Source organism: Nicotiana tabacum, chromosome 15 (assembly GCF_000715075.1).
Source record: "Nicotiana tabacum cultivar K326 chromosome 15, ASM71507v2, whole genome shotgun sequence".
Lineage (NCBI taxonomy): Eukaryota > Viridiplantae > Streptophyta > Magnoliopsida > Solanales > Solanaceae > Nicotiana > Nicotiana tabacum.
The window spans coordinates 75,549,044-75,574,133 of record NC_134094.1 but is presented as its reverse complement, the minus strand read 5'-3'; the positions used below and the strand labels follow the sequence as shown (position 1 = coordinate 75,574,133).

Here is a 25,090-nt window from a genome sequence, read left to right as displayed (position 1 = left end):
GGCTCACTATGTCATGAACCTAGCCCAAAATGATGATGTGATGTATCAACAATTAACAACAAGGACTGAGATATGATATGCAATGAATGTATATGACTGAGTACGAAATTATAATTTAAAAATATAATTCGACAGGAGAAATGACCTCAGTGGGTCCCAATAATACCAGCATTTGCCTAAGCATGATTTCTAACATGAGTCACAGCTCAGTTTCTCTAACACATGACAAATACTGGGAAAAATACAAGTTAATTAACTACACAACTCTACGGAATTGACTCAGTCTCAATTTTTACGGTGCGCGCCCATACGCCCGTCACCTAGCATGTGCATCACCTCCAAACAAATCACATAACACGTAATTTAGAGTTTTATACCCTCAACACTAAGTTTAGAAGTGTTACTTACCTCGAACAAGCCAAATCCAATACCGAGTAAGCCAAGCGATGCTCCAAAAATGCCATCCCACGCGTACCGACCTCCGAACGGCTCAAAACTAGCCAAAAGGAACTCAAATACATCAAATAAAGCCCAAGAAAACAATTCCAAATGGTAAAGATCGAATCCTTAATCAAAAGCCCAAAATCAGCCAAAAGGTCAACCCGGGCCCGCGCCTCGGAACCAGATGAAACTTACAAAATCCGATAACTCATTCAATTACGAGTCCAACCATACTAGTTTTACTCAAATCCGGCTCCAAATCGATGTTCAAAACTCAAAAATTCACATTATGAAACTTTAGGCACCCCCCCCCAAATTCCTCTTTAAATTCACAAACCAATTACCAAAAACGAAGATAGATTCATGGAATATAATGAAAACCAAGTGTAGAACACTTACCCCAGTCCTTGTGATGAAAATTGCTTCAAAAGTCGCCACAATCCGAGTCCCACATCTCAAAATATGAAAAAAGAACCAAAACCTCGATTTTTATAGCTTCTGCCTAGCGGTTTTCGCATATGCGGTCAAAATGTTGCATCTGCGACCTCCGCTTCTACGGATAAAATCTCGCCTCTGCTAAGCCCCATGAAAACCGTCCCTTTCGCACTTGCGGACATTTTCCACTTCTGCGCACGGGGAGGTGCCCCAAACAATTTTCGCTTCTGTGCCACATGCCGCTTCTGCGGTCGGGTCGTTACATCCTCCCCCACTTAAACATACGTTTGTCCTCGAACGTGCCAAGAGTCATTCCAAAGTTATCAATCCTCCATGTAACCTTACCCTGCACATACTCGGGGGTGAACCCACGTCACCCTATTCCATATAGGCCTGACAACCCAACATAACTTAAGATCATTACTTCAACCTAAGCCCGTAAACCACATAATCCAATTTCCAACATCCGAAATTTTCTATAAGTGTCGAATCTCGCATCTATACACTGTATTAGTCTGAACCGACTGCATCAAATCATAACCATAACCTAGAACAAAATCACATGATATACCACATAACTCAAATACTAATAGCAATTACTTCCGATCACAATTGCTACTCAAAACAACTCATTACCGGTAATAACCTCATTTCAAACAAAACCTCGTTAAAAAACCTTCGTACACTGTCGACGATAAAATAAGCACGCAGAAACTCATAACCACTCATCAGATCAACAATCCATGGAGCTCCCTCTCCTTTGACAAGAACTATAGCCAATTTCTAAGCCGATCAGCGATATTAACGTTCCAAATATGCTGCAAACAAATCTGATGGCACCCCATTCTAGGTCCAATGACCTAACTTTATCAGGCCCAACTATCCTATCGACATGCCACACCAATACTACCTAGAATCACGACCTGTGCAATCCGTGCACAATAAGCAACAACTCAAATGTACCCAAAATGGAAAATGACTCAAATAAGAGAACCATCCCACATCTTCAACAAGTACCACCACAACCGCAAAGCTACAAAGACATCTTACATAGTAGTACCAAGATGCACGAATCTAACACAAAGGATCATATCTCAACATGCGTGACCCCATCCAAACACTGGTCTATATGAAATACCTCAAGCCACCATGCTCAAAATCAACAACCACGTGCAATTTGACGCCTAGTAACAAATGTGCATGACCGCAACCACCGAGAAGAAAATAGCACCATACATCATAACCGGACAAAGGCCATAACCAAAGCGTAATCAACCATTCTGAACCCCAATAACCATTCTGCTCGAATTCTGCTATAAGGCCCAAATAGGACCGCACTATGTGTGCATATAAACAACAAATCCAAACCCCTAGTGGCATAGAAAAGAAACACATAGATCATATCAGAGCACGAATAAGCACCACTCTAACTGAATGGCACATCCCCCAACAATAGCAGTATGTAGTCGACCAACATGACCCGATGTAGAATATAAATCATCGTTGGGCCTACCAATGGGCCCCAAATCAACTATGGTCATCCAGAATTAGATAAATAATCCTCCGAAAGTCCATAATGACCTAACCATAACATATACTATCATCTGGATAGATTTGGCCACGTTTCCACAGTCCACAACCACAAATAGATCTGCTTATGAGAACTCCTGGTCTCCGAATCCGTAGAATACACGAATCACCATATCTTATCCCAACTCCACCGCCCGAATGTCTAACACGTCTCTCATACACGATCATCCCACGAGGAATACTTCTAAAATCCTTCCGTGCCACATAACAAAATCTGAATATCAGCAGCCGATCAACCATATGAGTACCGCAATACCAATGAAGTATCCGTACGTCAACACTTAGTGCACTTTCTGAAATGTACGCTCTCCTCAGGAAATACCAAGTGGTAATATCATTCATCTAGTCATCTGAAACCGCCCATATTGTCTAAGAATTCATGCCCTTCCTTTCAAAACTAAACTGTGACCTTGCACACTCAAATTTTAATTCCCCACAACAAACCGCATCTATCATGAATATGAAAAGTACGAGAGTCTCATAATCAATTCTGAGTCACAAGAAAACTACATACTCAATTAGCCAGAAACCTTCTATTGGATCTCATCCAGGAGAAAATCACAACACGCAACATGCTCCTCACACCGGTAGGAAATATCCATCTCAAACTGTGGTAGCAAACATCGAAACTCTTTGAAACTCATTAACACGCAACCAATCCATCAGAACCGAATCCCTCTAACTCAACCAAGCCATACAGGTCTCCAAACCCAAGAGTATTGCCACGAAACACCTGTAGAGACTCACCACATCATAAATACCCCAAGGAACCAATTGTATTTATTGCCTTGCTGCTCCAACCTAATATCAAGTTGTACTATTCCTCTGAGTTCCTTCTGAATTACCCTCAAGGTGACACTTCTTATTGCCAGAACACCACGATCCTTAACCAAAACTCACCCCGCGAGATCCTAAAATAAAACAACACCATCCTAAGGCCCATAAGACGTTGCATTCCCTCTTAAGCACCCCAAAAGTGCCACAACCGAGACAGCCACTCTAAAGAGACCTTCTGTAAATCCAAAACTATTTCCTTCATCTTACTGATGCTGAAATGTAGAATCCATAATAATATAGAAATGCCACAAGCCTCGACACCATCCAACTTAAATCTCACATTCTAGCCATATACAATTCCGCAAAATTCTCAATTGCTACATATAAATCTTGAACCCATTAGAACCTTCTCGAGAGTCATCCACTCTACTCAAATCTCAATTGTACCGGCCAAACGGGTCGAACGACATGTGCCCCATTAGAACAAAAACACCCAAAGAAGTAATCCACACCTTTAAGAAACCGAGCAATTTCCTACTGCATGCGCACTACATCTTTCACGAATAACGACTCAATCATTCCATGATTTCCATATACCCATAAGGTGTAACATAACCCGTATCCAGAAATTCCTTTACTCGAGTCATCCTTCATCTCAACCTCTGCAAGTCATAACCGATCCACAAGTATGCTTCAGACCAAAACCAATACTACACGTAACCATGCAATCAAATCGTTGATAGCAAACTCCCCCACTTAACTCAATGCCATAGAATAGAACATCTGATAACTCACCAAACCCATACTCTATTACTGCCATAATACCGCAGGAAGATTCAACTAAATCCTTCAAAAGCTCACATAACACAAACCATATAGTACCTCAAATAATCCACTAAGCTCACATACATCCACATGACGATCAGGTCAACTTTCTCAACCAAATTCAAATTCAAATCTTAACACATATACCCCGTTGGTAGAAAGAAAACTCTCCACACAACATTATAATGATCACACCTCCGTAGATTACTCCGCAGGAGATAACCCACCTGCTTAGCCTAAAATTGACATTTATACCCTTTCGCAGCCATGATTACTACACCATCACTGAATCTTCCTGAGTCTGAACCCACAACAAGACATGAAAATCTATTTCACTCCACAATTAATCAACACGAAAAATCTTTCAACACACTCATAACTCGAGGCTATGTGTCACATCAAGACAGCAATCTAGCACCCCATTGTCCTTCTTACATCCCTAGCAAACTATTCTCGTCACAATCAAACCATCTGAACACATTCCACAATCACATCATGCTCATCATATAGCCATCTGGCCACTCACCGAGTCACAAATTCCACTCATAGGGACGCTATCGATCACATAAGTTCCCAAAAGACCGTGCCCACACAACCAAAATCTGCATGCTCGAGCTACACTCAAAACCCGGCCTCAAGTCCTCCAGATTGGCCCATCATCAGCACCCAGAAATGACAACTTGCACCTCATCCATGGAATCACCAACCGATATCGAGCGCTTACATGCGCACACGGATGCGTGGAGGGAATTCAAAGAGTTATGTTTCAAACTGAATCAATTCCGCACGATAAGGAAAGAAAGATGGAAAATTATCCTAAATTCCCTGTAGCCTCTCGAATATAGGTATGGATGTCATCATACCGATCCGCAAGACTCTACTAGACACTTGCTCATGACTTGTAGAACCTATGAACCTAGAGCTCTGATACCTCCTTGTCACGACCCAAAATTCAACTAGTCGTGATGACACCTAACCCAACTCGCTAGGTAAGCCAAATAACAACTATCCAATTCCATGAAATTTAATAAGACAATTAAGTGAAAGAAAATATCAGAATCTTATACATTCCCTAAGGACTGGTAGTATAAATCATGAGCTTCTAAGATTAGAATTTACCAAGCTGGTATGAAATAAATACATCATCTGTTTGAAATGTACATAAACAGTTTTTTATAAATATATAGCTATCATGAACAAGAAGCAACTACAATCGAAACGCATGTACGTCTTTAAATCCCGCTCCCATCGATCACAGCAACATCAACATCCAATATCTGCACGCAAGGTACAGAAGTGTAGTATGAGTACAACTGACCTCATGTACTCAATAAGTAACAAACCTAACCTTAGGTTGAAAGTAGTGACGAGCTGGAACACATGTCAAAGTCCAACACCAATAGCCAATAACATCTCATAACAATATAATAAAAGTGGTACAAAAAATAACTCAGAAATATAATGTTCATCTCGTTCACGATTTCAGAAAATAGACATGCTTTTCAAGTATAACAATGAAAACCCAAATCTTTTATCTGAAAGTACCAAAATATGATAAGGTTTGTAAAATCATGATTTTCCTTCCAAAACATTTCTACAGGTAAATGTTTCATTCTCAAATGGCATGAGGAAAATTACATTTATATGCCTAGATGCCAATGTGTATGAGAATTCATGCATAACGTGATACCGTACAACATGAGGAAAAATGCATCTATATGCTTGTATGTCAAGTGCGAATGTCGAATGTAGTACAACATAGTGAACAACCATATGCATACTCTCAGAGTATCAATCCACTTAGTCCTCCCAATCACTCGGCACTCGCACTCGCACTCAATAGGTACATGCGCTCACTTTGGACGTGCAGACTCCGGAGGGGCTCCTTCAGCCCAAGCTCTATAATCCGGACGGACAACTCACATGCTATAGTATCGATATCTGGATCCGCACGAACAACTCACGTGTTGCACGGACAACTCACGTACTATAGTATCAATATCTGGATCCGCACGGACAACTCACGTGCTATAATAAGCCAATCACCTCACAATCAGGCCCTCGGCCTCACTCAGTCATCAATCTCTCCAGTCTCTCGGGCTCACTATATCATGAAACTAGCCCAAAATGATGATGTGATGTATCAACAATTAACAACAAGGACTGAGATATGATATGCAATGAATGTATATGACTGAGTACGAAATTATAATTTAAAAATATAATTCGACATCAGAAATGACCTCAGTGAGTCCCAATAATACCAGCATTTGCCTAAGCATGATTTCTAACATGAGTCACAACTCAGTTTCTCTAACACATGACAAATACTTGGAAAAATACAGGTTAATTGACTACACAACTCTACGGAATCGACTGAGTCTCAATTTCTATGGTGCGCGCCCACACGCCCGTCACCTAACAAGAAGAAAGAGGACAATACACAATGTTATGACTTCTGAGAGAGTGATACATTAAGCAAGAAGATAGTTCACTATGATACATTCATACTGCTATTCCTGAAGGTGCTTGAGGTTCACGGTGGTGGGGGGAGGAGGGATTTGGATGAGATAGAGAAATTGGGGAGGGGAAATGAACAATATTATGACTTCTGAGAGAGGGATATCGCAGGGAGTAGGGTTTTTTCTGGGGAGATTTTCAGAGGGAAATATTGGGGAGAAGTTTTGCAAAACAATTTCTCTTTTGAAATTAATAAGTAAGTAGTAGTTTTATTTTTTACCAAGGAAGGAAAAATAGTAATTTGTTTACATTTATTATAAATGTCACTAACTAAATGTCATTTTTGTCATTTTTAATTAAATGTCAGTATTTTTGTAACATTTTTTAATAAATGTCGATAAATTATCTTTTTCCGACATTTATTATAAAGTCATTAATTAAATATCGTGGTAGCTCATATTTGTTGTAGTGTACCCACTCCAAAAGAACAAAACATTTACACCAAATTACCATTTTACACAACCAAAATCTAAACACAACCAAAAATTTAAATAACAGAAAAAATAACCTAAGTATTTCTTGCCAAACATATATATCAAAATCAGATAGAATTCCATACATGCATGTAGCAAATCTAGGCAATAAATTATGCAAAAAAAAAAAAAATTGAATCAAATATGGACAAACTTTCAGAAAAAATTAGAAGTGAAACTAGAACACGGTGCAAGAGAAAGAACCAAGAGAGAAAAGTTACCATACTAGAAGATTATAGCAAGCAGAAGGTAAAAGCAAAAAAGGACAAAACTCATGAAAGAATTCTGAACATTGAAAGCGGAGAAAACTCCAACATAGAGATCCAGAGAAGCCCACAATAATTGAAAAACTTACCAAAACAAAAAGATTATATCTTGAATTCTTGAAATAGCGAAGCAAGTAGAAAATCACAAAGAGGAATTGAGGAGAGAGAATTGGAGTGGAGAGATGGATAATCAGAGAGTTTGTATATGAAATAGTAAAGTACACGTGGTTTTGGTAAAGTAAAGGTGCGGTACACATGTCAATTCGCTAATAAGACATGCACAAATAAAAGTATAATACACAATGCATTTTGTACAATTCAGGATTGATGTGTTGTACAGCCTTAGTCGCTTATATATAGTAGTAATAGTAAAGTAATAATCAGACCACATATACAAATATACATCATGTTATCTAGTTAGACGCAAGCAGGCTCTGATACCAACTGATGAAAAACAAGTATGAACAGCGGAAGCAAATAGCCAAGATCACTTGCATATAATATAAACAACACATAATCACTGATTTTACTCAAACATATCTCTTGAAGCGTGACCGCTATCGCGAAAAGAGCCTTCAAGTCATCTTTCAATTCCACAGTCTTTTATTGTGTGATCCGAATAATGCCCGAAATTAGCAAAATTCGTGTGGGCGAATTTCTCCTTGGAAAACCATGTAGTAAAAATATTTCCTCCTTATGGAATAAGACCTCTTAATATAGCCACAGGTTTTAGGGTTTAAAATATTTTTCTAAACCTGTTGGGTCTTCCTTTCCCACCAAGAAATATGATTTTTTTTAATTCCTAATTATTCAGGCACAACAGAGACCACAATATCGAATTAACGAGACTTCTTATTATGGAATTAATTCAAAATATCTGAATTTATACTGCCATAATAAATTACGAATTATTCCACTAAAAATTCGTAACTGCACTTCTCAGTTTAATTTTAAAATTCTTTCATTAAACCTTATTTAGCTCCCCGTGTTAAGATTCAGATACTAATCAAATAAATTTAATTACTGACAATTTAATTCATTGATTATTTCCTTTAGACTTTTGCTTAACTTATATCATGTGACGGATACAAAATCCACTTGCAGGGTTTACACATGAAAACTTATATGTTTTCATAAAGGTGTATCATCTATCTCTAGACCAAGATATGGATTCCTTCAACTAATTATTATTTTGCCAATGTATATCATCATTGTCCAATTTACCAGGTATATGATAGTTTTATGGCCCATCTCTATGGGATGATGGATTTGCAGCTAAGGATAGGAGGTCAGCCAACCACATCTGAGGAGAGGACCTTATTGGAGCAGCGGTACCCGCTCAACGCTCATAGCCAGCAGCTGGTTGGAATAGGTGATGGCTACAGACTCCCCGATGATGAGGATATCAACACTCCTGAGCAGCCTTAGGTTGAGCCGGAGCAGTCAGATGATGAGGACGATGATGATGAGGAGGAGGACGCACATGATGAAGAGTGGAGAGCCTCAGAGGACGCTTAGGCTCGATTTTTGACTCTAGCATAAATACCTTAAATCGTAGATTCCTAATTTTGCTTAACTGCTTTGACTGGAGTGTCGCGATGAAACCAATCCCGAGTGAGTTATGTGCCATGTGTGTGAGAGTTTTGTATGTATTCTGTGCATTGCATTTGATGTCTAGAACTTGCCCTGTGTGTGTGCAAAGCGAAATAGTAGTCTTGTTCATTCTGAGAAGTGATATAGGCGTTTCTTTGTTAAGCCAGATATATATAGTTTACCCACCTAAAAGTTATATAACGTAGTTAACCCCTTTGAGCCTGTAATCCTGTTTCTTTGGCAACCACACTACAAGCCTTACCCAATTATTTGAATTAACCATCTATTTGAACCGTTTAACCTCTAATGAGCACTTGAATTGTTATGAACTTTATAAAAGTAAAAGAGTGAGATGATTGGTTTGGCTTTTGAGTGGAACTAATGAAATAAGGAGAAAGGTGCATTGTTTTGAAAAATTAAGAGCCGCTTGAATTGGAAAAAAAAAAGAAAAAAAAAAGAAAAATAGTTGTATTGCTATGAAAAAGAATATTCTTAGATAAGTGGTGACTCTTAATGTAATTGTGCTTAAAGAAGTATGGGGTAATATACATTGATGTTAAGGTGGAGTTTTGATTTGACATAAGTATGGGCTGGAATGTTAAAGTATATGTATTAAAGTGCTTAGGGAGGTGTAGTCACTCACATATCCAAATATATCCTACCCGACCCGCGGCGTACATTACAACCAATCAAAGTCCTATTTGATCTTAGACTAAATAAGCTCGATTAATAGAGTATTACACTACGGGCAAGCCTATGGTGCATCATTTGTGGCATATGAATGTTATTTCTGAGAGCGAGTGAATTTTTTCCTATCTTGAGTTCCTACGTTCTTAAAATTCATCGTGTCTGGAACTGAGCTCTTTGTTGGGTGAGGGAACGTGATTCATAAAGGAAAGGTAATGTCATTGACCTCCATGTTAGACTAAGTAAGTAATTTGTGAATAAGTCACGGTATGTGAGTCAAATCTTGAGGCGAGGATATTACACTGTGGTGCTTAGACTATTTTAAATATTCTTGGTGCAAGGAGTTAAGGGAATTGCTTAGTGAGGTTGTGTCTATAAGTTGGTCTGATTGCTCGAGGACGAGCAATGTTTAAGTGTGGGGTATTGATGTGTGGCTATAATTCATGGTTTAGCACACTATTCGCCTTGCATTTTATATTCTTTAATGATAAATTACACTTTATTTACTCGTAATGAATGCCATTTTATGTGTGTAAGTGAATTGGAGATGAAAGTAGAGAAAAAAGGATACTTAAAAGTCGAAAGCGTGCTCGGGAGGAGTTGAAAAGGAGAATCTGACGAAGCCAGGTACGCTAAGCGTTATACTTGGCAAAGCCAGGCCTAGTGCAGGCCTTCTACCTGGCGACACCAGGCTAAGGCCAGGTGATAGACCTGGCGAGGTGAGGCAGGAGCGAGATAGACCAGGCTTTATATCTGGCGACGCCAGGCTTGGGGCGAGGTCCACCAGGCGTTAGGCCTCGTGAGGCCAGGTCTGGGCACGCACAGTCCGAGTTTTGAAGATTTATTTCTCTCCGGGTTTGACTAGGACTTTGCCTGCATGTTTAGGTCTTTTTCTACACATATAAATAGACCTAAAAATGCCATTTTGGGGGGACTTTTGCAACCGGAGGCAAGAATAGCTTGTGGAATCACCTGTTGGGAGTTAGAATCATCGATTTCTATATCCTTTCATCTTTACTTTGTACTTTAATTATGCAAAAATATTTGTGATATTGTTACTATGAGTATGAGTAGCTAAAATTTCTAATCTAGAATTTTGATGGAACCTATTGAAGGATAATTTTCTTGTTACGTTAATATAAATTTGCCGTAGTATTTTTTCTATTTGTTCAACTATACTATTCATGTGGTTGATTGAAGGGCCCTCAATTAGCTGTGCCTATTTAGTATGTATTACTCGGGAGAGAATGCATATTTAGGTAGTTGTTGAATAACATCACTCCTAACGTATATGAGGGATCAATACGAAGGGTTTAAAGGTGGGATTAGAGATAATAAAACCTTGGTGCGATCTGAGTGAGCCGTACTTAATGCCAGCTAGCGTAATTCGGCAGAATATATCTAGTAAATTGTGGTAATTATTCGGGAGAGAGTTACGACAGTTATAGTGCTCATGATCGATAGAGAAGACTTAGGCAAATTTATAGAAAACGTAGCGAGAAAGATTCCGACAATAGGAAAAATAACAACCTTAGATCTTTCCAATTCTTGTTTACAAAATTCGTAGTTAGTCATTTGTTAGTGCATTTTCATTACGTAACATTTAGTTAATAAACATCTAAATTATTATTCAAATATTTCTGAAGATTGATTGCGTGAATTTATGTGGGTCTAGCAACTGTGGTTGATAGGTTAATTCCCTGTGAGATTCGACTCCGGACTTATTAGCCAGAATATATTTGCGACGACCGCTTGTATTTTTTATAAGGCATAGTTGGGCGTGATCACCTCTTCCATATCAACATTCAAAATCAATTCAGCTATGAACAGACCATGTCCGCTCCACTTTGGGAAAAGATACAACTCATATCAGAAACTTTGATCAAGACATTTTAAAACTCATGTTAACAGAGATGAAATCCAACAAATCGAGATCTAGGGTTTGAGAACAATCTAGAGAGAGAACCTGAAGATAAAGGAGAATCGTGGTTCAACAATGGGGAAGACAATGGCGCTGTGAGAGAGAGATCGTGTAGAGAGAAATAAGATACGATGATTTTGAGAGAGAATAAACTGAAAGAATGAGAGAAAAAAATATTAGACAGCGTATTTAATGGCTTCACGGTAGGAAGTGACCATAAGAAAATAATATTTTAAAGGGTTTTTATTTATAATAAATAGGGTATAAAGCTTTTCTATAAGAGGTAAAATTTTCAAAAAAAAAATCACTTCTTTTGCGTCTTTACTGAATTTTGTATTTTAATTTTTCAACGTGAAATATCAGTGTGCTTCTTAATTTTTTTTTCCGGTTCACCAGTTGAAAAGAAAAAGGAAAAAAAACAACTAAAGAAATGTAAATCTTCAGAAATCAATGGTGTATAATATTAGTGCATGATAAAAAGTAAAAACACATAAATTTGTTATTTCTTTAAGTAGAATTGGTTTAAATTGTCAATATCATCACCTTTTCTATTGTTCGATCAATTAGCAAAAAAGCCTGTGAGACACTTAAGGAATTATTCTCAATAATTTGCATATAATGCAGTAGTTTTAACAAAGATATGATGTTATTTATTTATATCCACATATATTTCACACGTAGAGCATTTGGAAAGGACAAGTGCATAATTAATACGATTCGCTTTTTAAAAAATTCCAAATATTGTTGGATAACAGGTACAGAGTAAGTATAGAAAGTAGTTTATTTTCCTTAAAAACATAAAAACTTTACATATTGCATATATCTAAAAGGATTAGGAAATATTTAGGTCATTACTACTAGATTTAGGTTTTATGGCAATCACCTATATAAATAGGAAAAGGCATATCGAGAAAAAGAAAAGACTTTCTCTTTGTCTATTTTAAAGGACTCGAAATTGATGTTAAATCTCCTTACTCTTTGAGTCACAAACTTTTCATTCTTATTCTATTGCCTAAGCATAGTTAGTTTAATTTAATATGGAAAAGGGAGGAGATAGTGAAGAAAAGAGGAGGGAGAAAGCAATAGATGAATGTCTACCGATAACGTCGGACCGGAATGCAAAGTGGTGGTATTCAACCATGCACAATGTTACTGCCATGGTTGGTGCTGCTGTTCTTAGTCTACCTTATGCCATGTCTGAGATGGGATGGTAACTTTATTTATTTCTCTTTTTCTTTTCTTTATTTAATTTGTTTTTTTTTTTATATTAGTTGAATTTATTAGGATTCAACCACAAATTAGTTTGGGAATGCATGAGTCGTAGTATTGTATTCTTCCTTTTTCTTTGGGATTTGTTTTTATTCTTCATTATCAAATTTTTTGATAAGGAATTGCCTTGACTATGAATGTTTTAAAATTTAGATATACTCAAATTCCGGTTTTGTATAACTAACTGCTTGATACCATCTAATTAGCAGTTTTATATATATAATCATTTTATTAAGTCATTTAACCATGTTAATTAGTTAATATAATTTGATGCAAACACCCAATGCAATTAATTTTACCTCATCCATGCGCGCATATCTTCTGAGTTAATGATATAGTTTTTTTTTTCCTTTCGACTATTGACATAATGAATAAATTTGTGGTAATTAAGTTGATATACCTTTTTATCGGATGTCCCCAAAGTTACGGTCGACATACATATATTCTAGGATATCTCCTTTTGTTTCTTTTTTAATTTTGGTAATTATAGCTTGTTATACAAATTTGTTGTCTGAAAGATCAAATTAAAATTTGCAAGTGATACCACATTTATTTAATCATTGTATTAAATTATAATAAATATTGCAGGGGAGCTGGTGTAACGGTAATGTTACTGTCATGGATTATAACATTCTACACAATCTGGCAAATCAAGTTAGGGAAAAAATAATTTTTAAAAGAAAAAAAAAAACTTTTGGCATGTCGAGAAGTTTGGCGAAATCCAACTAGCAACACTTTGACTTTTCACCCTAAAAGTTTACCTATGAAGCAAGTGGGGGTTAAACAATTGACACAATTCATTTTCAAGGTTATTGAGTGTAATTTTGGTGATTAAATTTAGAGCCAAATTGGCCAATTATGAAGTAAAGAGCTTCCTATTGAGATTTTTTTTTTTTTGTATCACAAGACTAAAACGTGAAACATTCCTATCTGATTAAAGAATAGTGAAGTATCTCAATCATTGCTCATTAATTTGATTAATTTGAATTTGTGTCTAGTAGATACAGAAGTAAAGTGGCCTATTGAGCATAAGTTTTATATTATTAGGACTCAAACTCGAAATATCAGGAACAAAAGGATCATAACGTTACACAGTACTCATGTGGTGTATTACACTTTGTTCCATTAATCCAAAAGGTGAAATAATTGTGTTCTATTTTTGGCTATGTGGTGGAAAACTGGAGTGGTAGATATAGCTTAGGCACCGTTGCCTGTGACTGTGACAATTGACAAATTTCAGTGGTCCAATTTTGAATGAGACAACCAGTACTTAGTTTTTATGTTCGCCTTAAAATAGCTTTATCTATCTCACCAGTTTCGGTCGATAGAATCGCGGCTTATTTAATCGCCAATGAGACGTTAAGAAATAACTTATTTTTATCCAACAAAGGAGCCATTAACTTTCTCCGTGATATAGTTTGATCTTATGGATTTAATTTGAATTGATATAGATTTTTTTTTTAAAATAATTACTTGAACAATTTGGGTACGTGATGTCCACCCATTTTAAGCTGGAACTTCGTTTATGAGAAGGGCAAATATGCTGGAGCTTCGTTTATGGCAAGGGCAAATACAAAATGATTTGTTAAATGTAAAAGTATGAATGGAGCAAAACGAAAGGCATCTAAAGGTTGAGCAATTCCAAATAGTGCATGGGCATATTTGGGTAAAAATAACATGGGCTAGCTAGTTTTCGAACTGGTAATTAAAAAATAATCATTATTTTACTGAAACACGAAAAGCTCCAGCATAATATGCTGGATTATGGAGCTTCTGCGTATAAACATCCAACATATTATGTTGGGACTCCAGCACATGAAAAGTTCCAGCATAATATGCGAGATTATGGAGCTCTTGCATATAAACTTCAAACATATCATGATGGAACTCCAGTACATTATAAAATTCCAGCATATTATGGTGGAAGTTCGTATGTAAAAAATTTGAACTTCAGCATATTATACTGGAATATTTCCGGATTTTTAAGAGTATTTTTGTTCAGATTTTATCTTTACATAAAAAGTAACTAAATTTCGATTATTTTTGAAACTGTGACTATTTTTTAATTATCAGTAACATTCTACATTATAATGTTACTGTCATGAAATGATACCAGGCAAGAGATTTGACAGGTACCATGAGCTTGGCCAATATGCTTTTGGTGATAAACTTGGTCTCTGGATTGTTGTACCCCAACAAATTGTAGTTGAAGTTAGCACTTGCATTATTTACATGGTCACTGGTGGCAAATCCTTGAAAAAATTCTAAGAAATTCTTTTCCCAAATGCCAAACCTATCAAACTCACTTACTTCATTATGATTTTCTCCTCTTTCCAATTTGTCCTCTCTCACTTGCCAAATTTCAACTCCATCTCTTCTGTCTCCTTCGTCGCGGCGATTTTGTCCATGACTCACTCTGCTATAGCATGGACTGTGTCACTAAAGGAATTAGGAAAAAGTGAGAGAGAAGTTAGTTATGGTCCAAAAAGTGAAAAAACATCAGATAATGTGTTTATGTTTCTGAGTGCATTAGGAAATGTAGCATTTGCATATGCTGGACATAATGTAGTTCTTAAAATTCAAGCTACAATTCCTTCGACAGAAGATGCACCTTCAAAAAAAAGCAATGTGGAAAGGTGTATTCACAGCTTATATTATAGTGGCCTTGTGTTATTTGCCTGTGACTTTCATTGGATATTGGGTGTTTGGTAATGGAGTTGATGATAACATCTTGCTCACACTACATAGACCTACATGGCTTATTGCAACTGCTAACATATTTGTTGTCGCTCATGTCATTGGGAGTTACCAGGTATCTTTCGCTACTTTTAATTACAGTCAGACCTCTCTATAACATCATCGCAATATAACAACCATTCACCGTAAAAGTCAAGTTTTTATGGAACCAATTTTTATGCTATGTTATAATATATTTTCTTTATAACAACAATTCGTTATAACAACCAAAATAATCTGGAACAAATGAGGCTGTTATAAAGAGGTTTTAATCAAGTAGTATAGGTCTATTGCCGCAACTTTTAGACCTAGGACTGTGGTTCTTTTAAGTCTTTACGTCTTAATCTAACAGTGACTCTGCATAATTTTCAAATGGTGTCGATTTTCATATATACTAGCTAGAAAAGTTCGTTGCAAATTAACTCGTGTCAGATACACCCCATACTAAGGGATGTCTCTGCCACTGTCTACAATAATAACAAGTAACTACTCAATACAAATAAAATATGTTAACCTAAAAAAAGAGTACATAACTTGTTTTAATAGACTAAAATAGTTAGTATAATAAAAAATTTACATTGTCAGTGCATATATATAAATTTAATCCTTTATATGTAATTGAGGAAACCTACTTCAACTGTATAGACTCTTTAAGTCTTTGATGTGCCTCAATTGATAATATATTATGAGCAACTTAGATGTTAGTAATTTACCTAATTAATCTGTTGTATATTACTTAATTTACATTTCAGGTTTATGCAATGCCAGTGTTTGATATGATAGAGACATACGCTGTGAAGTTATTGAAATATAATCCTTCCACTCTTCTACGTGTTTGTGTGCGTACGATTTTTGTTGGTAAGTTATTTACTTGTTTATCAGAAAATATTTTTGCACAATTAGAAAATAAACTGAAAAAGTTGTTTAATTGCTCTTTTCTATGTATTTTTTTTTTATTCTTGCTATGGTCTTCTGTTATTGTAGCATTTACATTGGTTGTGGGCATGACAATACCATTCTTTGGTGGTTTGATGGGATTCTTTGGAGGTTTTGCTCTGGCACCAACCTCGTATTATGTAAGTATATTTCATAGATAACTCATTAAATTTTTACTTCATTAAATCAGAAGTTATGACTATATAATACTCATATGACAAACATATTTAACATTTACTATGTTTTTGATTTCTACCTACAGCTTCCATGCATCATCTGGCTTATTATAAAAAAGCCCAGACGGTTTGGCTTGTCATGGTGTACGAACTGGGTAAGTTTACCAGAACTTGTAAATGTAATCATGAAATTTACGTGTTTACATCAAACTAATCAATAAAACTCAGCGATTAAAAATTAAAATGAGAGTGCATATAACTTCACCATAGTTAAGTTAAAAATATATTTATGAAAGACAAATATCTTACATATTTATTGATTTGATATAAATAGCGATGTCTATACAAATTATTTAGGGGAAAACTTTTTATACACTCGATGATATGCATCAAAGCAATAAGTACATAACAAGTGTCTTTTGCATAAGATATAGCATCTTATCATTGTTAATAAATGTAGATTCTCACATCAATATATAAATTAATTGTGATAAATTAATATAATTTTGTACATGCAACGTTTCGTGCAAGCTTTTTCCCTACTTACCACTATCTCTTCTTTTTTTCTCTTCATGTTGCAGCTTTGCATTATAGTGGGTGTACTTTTGACTCTTACATCTCCTATTGGTGGATTATTGAGTATCATCAAATCAGCCAAGACTTATCGCTTCTACACCTGATCGATACTGCCAATTTGAATTTTTAGATGTTAAATTATGTGCTATATCCTGCCTGTTTATTGCAAGGCAGAGATGCAGAATTTTAGGATAATTCTTTCAGTTTCAGAAGAGCTATTATATATGGAAGTTTGCTAAAGTTTGAATTGTAATTTTTGGACAATTGAACTGTTTTTCTAATCAAAGTTCCATCACAGGGATAGAGGAGTTAGGCCAGACTCCAACATACGTATTCCAAAAATCACAATTACATGAAGGAGGATATAAACCTTGACCTCAATTACAAAGTATAGATTGGTGGAACCCAATCTAGTTTGTCGTTGATCACAAAGAATTCTTTGAGAGTTGAGGACACCTCCTTACAAGTTGGATAGTTCATATCATACATAACTACATACAATCTAGTCATAAGCACTCTAAGCAATGTACTGTCAAGAGATATCATCATTAACAACAAAATGATTTCTTTTGGGCTCGAATCGAAAATTTGGTAAATCATCTTGTTCTAACTTCATTGAAGCCCTAACATTTCTATGTAGTGAAACAACTTCATTGAAGATAACACAATTATGTGAGTTTACTCCTAGGTTCGCAAGTTGATCTGCGACCATGTTGCCTTCTCTAAATGCGTGTGTAAACTTAAAATCTCCAGTCGTAATTACCTCCCAAATCTGCTCAATAATATGTTTGATTTGCCAAGAAGGTCTATACCATCTTTCTATTAATCATATTGATAGTAAACATTGAATCGGATTCCATATGAACTTTCAAAAAACCAGAATTACTACATAAACTTAATGCCATGCAATAGTGCCTTGGCTTCTATTAAACTGGCCATAGAATTCTGCAAAAGCCTTCATCATGTTGCCGTGATGATCACTTATGATACCCCCTCCTCCTGCTGAACCAAGATTATATTTGTTGCACCCATCAACATTCAATTTTACCCAATCTCTATCGGGTTTGTTCCATTTAATAGCCTGGGAGTGAATAGAAAGTTGTAACTTCTCCACATACTTACACTTGTCGATCCAGAGTTGTGAAAGTTTTAGACTAGGGAACTAACAGTTAAGGATTAATGTTAAGCACTTTGAGATGATGATATGCCACCCTGACATGGATTTATTATCAAATTGCTGCATATCTGTTCAACCATATTTTCCAACAAATCATAGACGGTATACATTGGAGTAACACTGAGTGAACTCCATTTCTTTCTTTAGCTAACCACCAATTCATGATGGTTTGTCTTAGATGACCAGTGCTAAATCAAACCCCAAAAAATAATTACGTATGAAGAACCAAACCTGTCTAGCAATTTGGCTATCTCTGAATATATGGGACATTGTTTCCTCCTGTGTCTAGTACAACAACTACAAACAGAAGGGATTAGAATCCCAATTTTCTTAATTGCATCATGTCACAACACAAAATCCTAAACTATCGTGATGGCGCCTATCGTGGTACTAGGCAAGCCGACCTTTCGAAATAATTCCAACACCTTTAATAGAAATAAATTAAAGCAGTTTTAATAATAAAAGTTCTAATAAAACAGGGATAGAAACCCAAAACACAACGCGGAAGTTCCCAACTATCGGCGTGTCACAGAGTACATGAGCATCTATACATCACAAGTCTATAATATATTGTCTATGATAGTCTAAAATTAAATACAATAAACGGAAAGATAGGAATGGAGTGACAAGGTCTACGAAACGCCGGGCAGCTACCTTGGGGCTTGGAATCTCCAAAAGATCAACTGTGCGATAGAATCAACACCCACCATGTCCGGAATACCTGGATCTGCACACGAAGTACAGGATGTAGCTTAAGTACAACCAACTCAGTAATTAACAATACTAAATAAAGAACTGAATATAGTGACGAGCTTCACAGTTATAGTCCAATTACAGTAATTTCAACATAGGGAGGTAGGCATGCTTTCAAGTTTGACAATTAAGACCAAAACAGTAAATTCATGTCAAGTTCAACTAAAACAGAAGATAATATCTCTCAGAAATTTCAAGACAGTGATATATGACAGCTGAAGTGCAAAAATAAAGAAGTCAATGCATCCTCTCAGAGCAACAGTCACTCAGTCCTCCCATTCACTCCAACCTCACATTCACTCTTTGCTCACAGTCACTCATTTCTCTCAATCACTCAGCACCCGGCACTCGGCACTCAGTAGGTACATGCGCTCACTGGGGATGTGTACAGACTCCGGAGGGGCTCCTTTAGCCCAAGCACTATAACAATCCAATCATGGCATACCTCAGTGAAACATGTTTCAGCGTGCAACCCGATCCCATAAACATCCTCACAATCAGGCCCTCGGCCTCACTCATTCATCAACCTCTCCAGTCTCTCAGGCTCTCAGAAATCATAATAAGCAGCCCAAACAGCAATAATATGATGCATCAATGATGAACAATAGACACTGAGATGTAATATACGAGTATAATTGTGACTGAGTACAAAACAACAATTTAGCAGATAATTCAATATGTACACGACCTCTATGGGTCCCTACAGTGCCAACACATAGTCTAAACATGATTGCTAACATGATATGTGGTTCAATTTCTCTAATATATGGAAAATGTATAGACAACAACAGATTACTCAATTACACAATTCCATGGAATTTGACCAAGTCACAATTCTTACGGTGCACGCCCACACGCCCATCACCTAGCATGTGTGTCACCTCAAAACCAAATACATGACACATAATACGGGGTTTCGTACGCTCAGAACCAAATTTAGAACTGTTACTTACCTCAATCCAAGAAAATCTCTACTCCAATACACTCTTGCCTCGCGAAACGGCCTCTGAATGCCTCGAATCTTGCCTCACGAACCCTTGTTTTAATAAGCTGCCCAGCACTTCCGCTTCTGTGGCGTCGTAGAAGCGACATCACACACGCATCTGCAGCTCATTCCGCTCCTGCGGTCCCTCACTCCGCTTTTGTGTACTCGCTTCTGCGAGAACCCAAGTCGTATCTGCCGACCAAGCCCATCTGCCCAGTTTCGCTTTTGCGGTTCCCCTGCCGCATCTACGGTCACGCAGATGCGGAACTCACTATCGCACCCGCATGCCTTCCGCTTCTGCGCACCTCTCACCGCACATGCGGCCACGCAGTTGCTGAAAACTCCTCACACATGCGACCCCCTGCACACTCTCCTCCAACTCGCACCTGCGCAAGCCAGCCCGCACCTGCGCTCTGCAGGTGCGGTTACACCGGTAGAGGTCCAACTTCAGCAATCACTCAACTTCAACTTTTGATCCGTTAACCATCCGGAATCAACCCGAGGCCCCCGGGACCTCAACTAAACATACCAACAAGTCCTAAAACCTCATACGAACTTAGTCGAGCCCTCAAATCACATCAAACAACTTCAAAAACACGAATCGCACCCCAATTCAAGCCTATTGAAACTAGGGAAATTCAACTTCTACAAACGACGACGAAACTTATCAAAACACGTCCAATTAACCCCAAATTTTGCACACAAGTCACAAATGACATTACGGACCTACTCCAACTTCCGGAATTGGAATTTGACCCCAATATCAAAAAGTCCATCCCCGGTCAAACTTTCAAAAAATTTAATTTTTGCCATTTCAAGCCTAATTCCACTACGGATCTCCAAATCATAATCCAGACACACTCATAAGTCCAAAATCACCCAACAGAGCTAACGGAACCATCAAAACTTCATTCCGAAGTTGTTTAATCATAGATCAACAACCGGTTAATTATTTTAACTTAAGCTTACAACTTTAAGACTGAGTGTCTCATTTCATTCTGAATTCACTCCGGACCCAAACCAACTATCCCAACAAGTCACATAATAGCTATAAATTACAAAATGAGCAGTAAATGGGGAAACGGGGCTACAACTCTCAAAAAGACCGGCTGGGTCGTTACATCCCTCCCCCCCCCCCTAAACAAACGTTCGTCCTCGAACGAGTCTAGGAATATACCTAGAGTCTCAAATAGGTGTGGATATCTGCTCCGCATCTCCCGCTCGGTCTCCCAAGTAGCCTCCTCAACTGGCTGACCTCTCCACTGCACCTTCACCGAAGCTATGTCCTTTGACCTCAACTTTTGAACCTATCGATCCAAAATGACCATCGGTTCCACATCATAAGTCAGATCACCATCCAACTAAACTGTGCCGAAATCCAAAACATGAGACGGATCGCCAACATACTTTCGGAGCATAGAAACATGAAATACTGGATGCTCATTAGACAAACTACGTGGCAAGGCAAGCTTGTAAGCCACCTCTCCAATCCTCTGAAGTACCTCAAATGGCCTAATATATCGAGGGCTCAACTTGCCCTTCTTACCGAACCTCATAATACCCTTCATGGGTGAAACCTTGAGCAGAACCTTCTCCCCAACCATGTAAGAAACATCACGGACCTTCCTGTCGGCATAAATCTTCTGTCTAAACTGCATCGTGCGAAGCCGATCCTGAATCAATTTAAACTTGTCCAAAGCATCCTGAACCAAGTTAGTACCCAATAGCCTAGTCTCACCCAGCTCAAACCAACCCACAAGAGATCTACACCATCTCCCATACAAAGCCTCATATGGAGCCATCTGAATACTCGACTGGTAGTTTTTGTTGTAGGTAAACTCCGCGAACGGCAGAAACTGATCCCATGAACCCCCAAAATCAATGACACAAGCGCGTAGCATGTCCTCCAATATCTGAATAGTGCGCTCGGACTGTCCGTCCATCTGAGGGTGAAACGATGTGCTCAACTCAACCTGGGTACCCAACTCTCGCTTCACGTCTCTCCAAAACTGTGTGCCTCGATCTGAAATGATGGACACTGGCACGCCGTAGAGGCAGACAATCTCTCGGATGTAAATCGCAGCCAACCGCTCCGAAGAATAAGTAGTCCTAACAGGAATGAAGTGCGCGGACTTGGTTAGCCGATCCACAATCACCCAAATAGCATCGAACTTTCTCGAAGTCCGTGGGAGGCCAACTACAAAATCTATGGTGATCCGCTCCCATTTCCATTCTGGAATCTCTAACCTCTGAAGCAATCCGCCCGGTCTCTGATGCTCATACTTCACCTGCTGACAGTTGAGGCACCGAGCTACAAACCCCACTATATCCTTTTTCATTCTGTTCCACCAATAATGGTGCCTCAAGTCCTGATACATCTTTGTGGCACCCGGATGAATGGAATACCGCGAATTGTGGGCTTCCTCAAGAATCAACTCATGTAGCCCATCAACATTAGGCACAAAAATCCGACCTTGCATCCTCAATACTCCATCATCCCCAATAGTAACATCTCTAGCATCACCATGTTGAACCGTGTCCTTAAGGACAAGGAAATGGGAATCATCATACTGACGCTCTCTGATGCGATCATATAAGGAAGACCGAGAAACTACACAAGCTAGAACCCGACTGGTATTCGAAACATCTAATCTCACGAACTGGTTGGCCAAGGCCTGAACATCAACTACAAGAGGTCTCTTACCAACATAAATGAATGCAAGGCTACCCATACTCACTCCCTTTCTACTCAAGACATCGGCAACCACATTGTCCTTCTCGAGATAATCCAGAATAGTGATATCATAGTCCTTTAGTAGCTCCAACTATCTCTGCTGCCTCAAATTTAGATCCTTTTGTTTGAACAAGTGCTGGAGACACCGATGATCTGTAAACACCTCACAAGACACACCGTAAAGATAATGCCTCCAAATCTTCAATGGATGAACAATGGCAGCTAACTCCAAATCGTGGACAGGGTAGTTCTTCTCATGGGGCTTCAAATGATGCGAAGCATAAGCAATCACTCTACGCTCCTGCATCAAAACACATCCAATACCAATCCGAGAAGCATCACAATACACTGTATAAGAGCCTGAAGCTGAAGGTAAAATTAGAACTGGAGGTGTAGTCAAGGCGGTCTTTAGCTTCTAAAAGCTCTGCTCACACTCATCCGTCCACTTGAAAATAGCACCCTTTTGGGTTAATTTGGTCAAAGGCAATGCAATAGACGAGAAACCCTCCATGAAATGACGATAATAACTGGCCAAGCAGAGAAAGCTCTGAATCTCCGTAGCTGAGAATGGTCCGGGCCAACTCTGAACCGCCTTTATCTTCTTCGGATCCACCTGAATACCCTCACTGGACACCACATGCCCCAAGAACGCCACCGAACTAAGCCAAAACTCACATTTGGAGAACTTAGCATAAAGCTTCTCCTCCCTCAACCGCTGCAACACAATCCTCAAATGCTGGGCATGTTCCTCCTGGCTACGAGAGTACACCAGGATATCATCAATGAACAATATGACAAACGAGTCGAGATAAGGCTAAAATACACTGTTCATGAGATGCATGAATGTTACCGGGGGGTGGTCAGCCCAAAAGACATCATGGGGAACTCATAATGACCATAACGAGTCCTAAATGTTGTCTTTAGAATATCCGAGTCCCGAATCTTCAACTGGTGATACCCAGACCTCAAGTCAATCTTAGAGAACACCCTCACTCCTTGAAGCTGGTCAAATAGATCAACAATGCACGACAAATAATACTTGTTCTTGATTGTAACTTTGTTCAACTGATTGTAATCAATGCACATCCACATATTACCATCCTTCTTATTCACAAACAGTATGGGTGCACCCCAAGGCGACACATTGGGCCTAATAAACCCCTTATCAAGAAGTTCCTGAAGTTGCTCGTTCAATTCCTTCAACTTAGCTAGTGCCATATGATACGGTGGAATAAAAATGGGTTGAGTGCCCGTCACTAAGTCAATATGAAAGTCAATATCCCTGTCGGGCAGCATGCCTGACAGGTCTACATGAAACACATCTAGAAAATCTTGTACCACCGGAACAGAATCAATAGTAGGAGTATCAGCACCAACATCCCTCAAAAAGGTCAAATAAGATAAATAACCCTTCCCAACCATCTGCTGGGAACATAGTCTAAAGAACCTCTCCACTCAAACCTTCGCAACCCCGGCATCGCCAATGTCACGGTCTTAGCGTGACAATCCAGAATAGTATGACATGGAGACAACCAATCCATACCCCAAGATCACATCGAAGTCAACCATACTAAGCAATAAAAGATCAACTCTAGTCTTCAATCCCTCAATAGTCACTACACACGACCGATACACACAGTCCATAACAATAGTATCGCCTACCGGCGTAGATACATGAACATATGAAACTAAGGACTCACGAGGAATATCCATATAATGAGCAAAATACGATGATACATACGGTCTGGAAAGAATACCTGTGATCACTGCATCGGAAGCAACAATATTTGGTCTGGAAAGAATAACATAGAATCGGTCCTGGCCTCCACCTGATCGGCCTCCCCCTCTTGGGCGACCCCTAAATGACTGAGCCCCACCCCAAACTGGTTGGGCGGGTGGTGAAGTGACCAGTGCTGAAGTCACAACCTGACTCCTCTGTTATACTGGGCCTTCCGAGTGACGAGGACATTGCCTCCACATATGCCCAAACTCCCCGCACTCAAAGTAACTCCCCGGTACTGGTGGTGGTGGGGACTGAATTGGGCCCCAAGAACCATAATAACTGCTAGAAGCACTCGGTGCAGATGAACCCTAAACTGAAGGAGCACGGGACAAACTCTGGGCTGGAAGGGCACTAGGCGATGAGTGACCTGATGAGTATTATATGAACCATAGTTGGATGATGCACCACGGTGAACTGGACGAGCCGTCTAAGCATGC

The 25,090-nt window shown here is 38.4% G+C and overlaps 2 pseudogenes; both read left to right on the top strand.

Annotated features, from left to right (window-relative positions):
- Positions 1–8,755, top strand: part of LOC142169684 (lysine histidine transporter 1-like) — a 42,821-nt pseudogene extending 34,066 nt beyond the window's left edge.
- A 3,615-nt stretch (positions 8,756–12,370) lies between these two features.
- On the top strand, positions 12,371–17,442 carry LOC107824426 (lysine histidine transporter-like 2; annotated as a pseudogene).
- Positions 17,443–25,090: the final 7,648 nt, after the last annotated feature.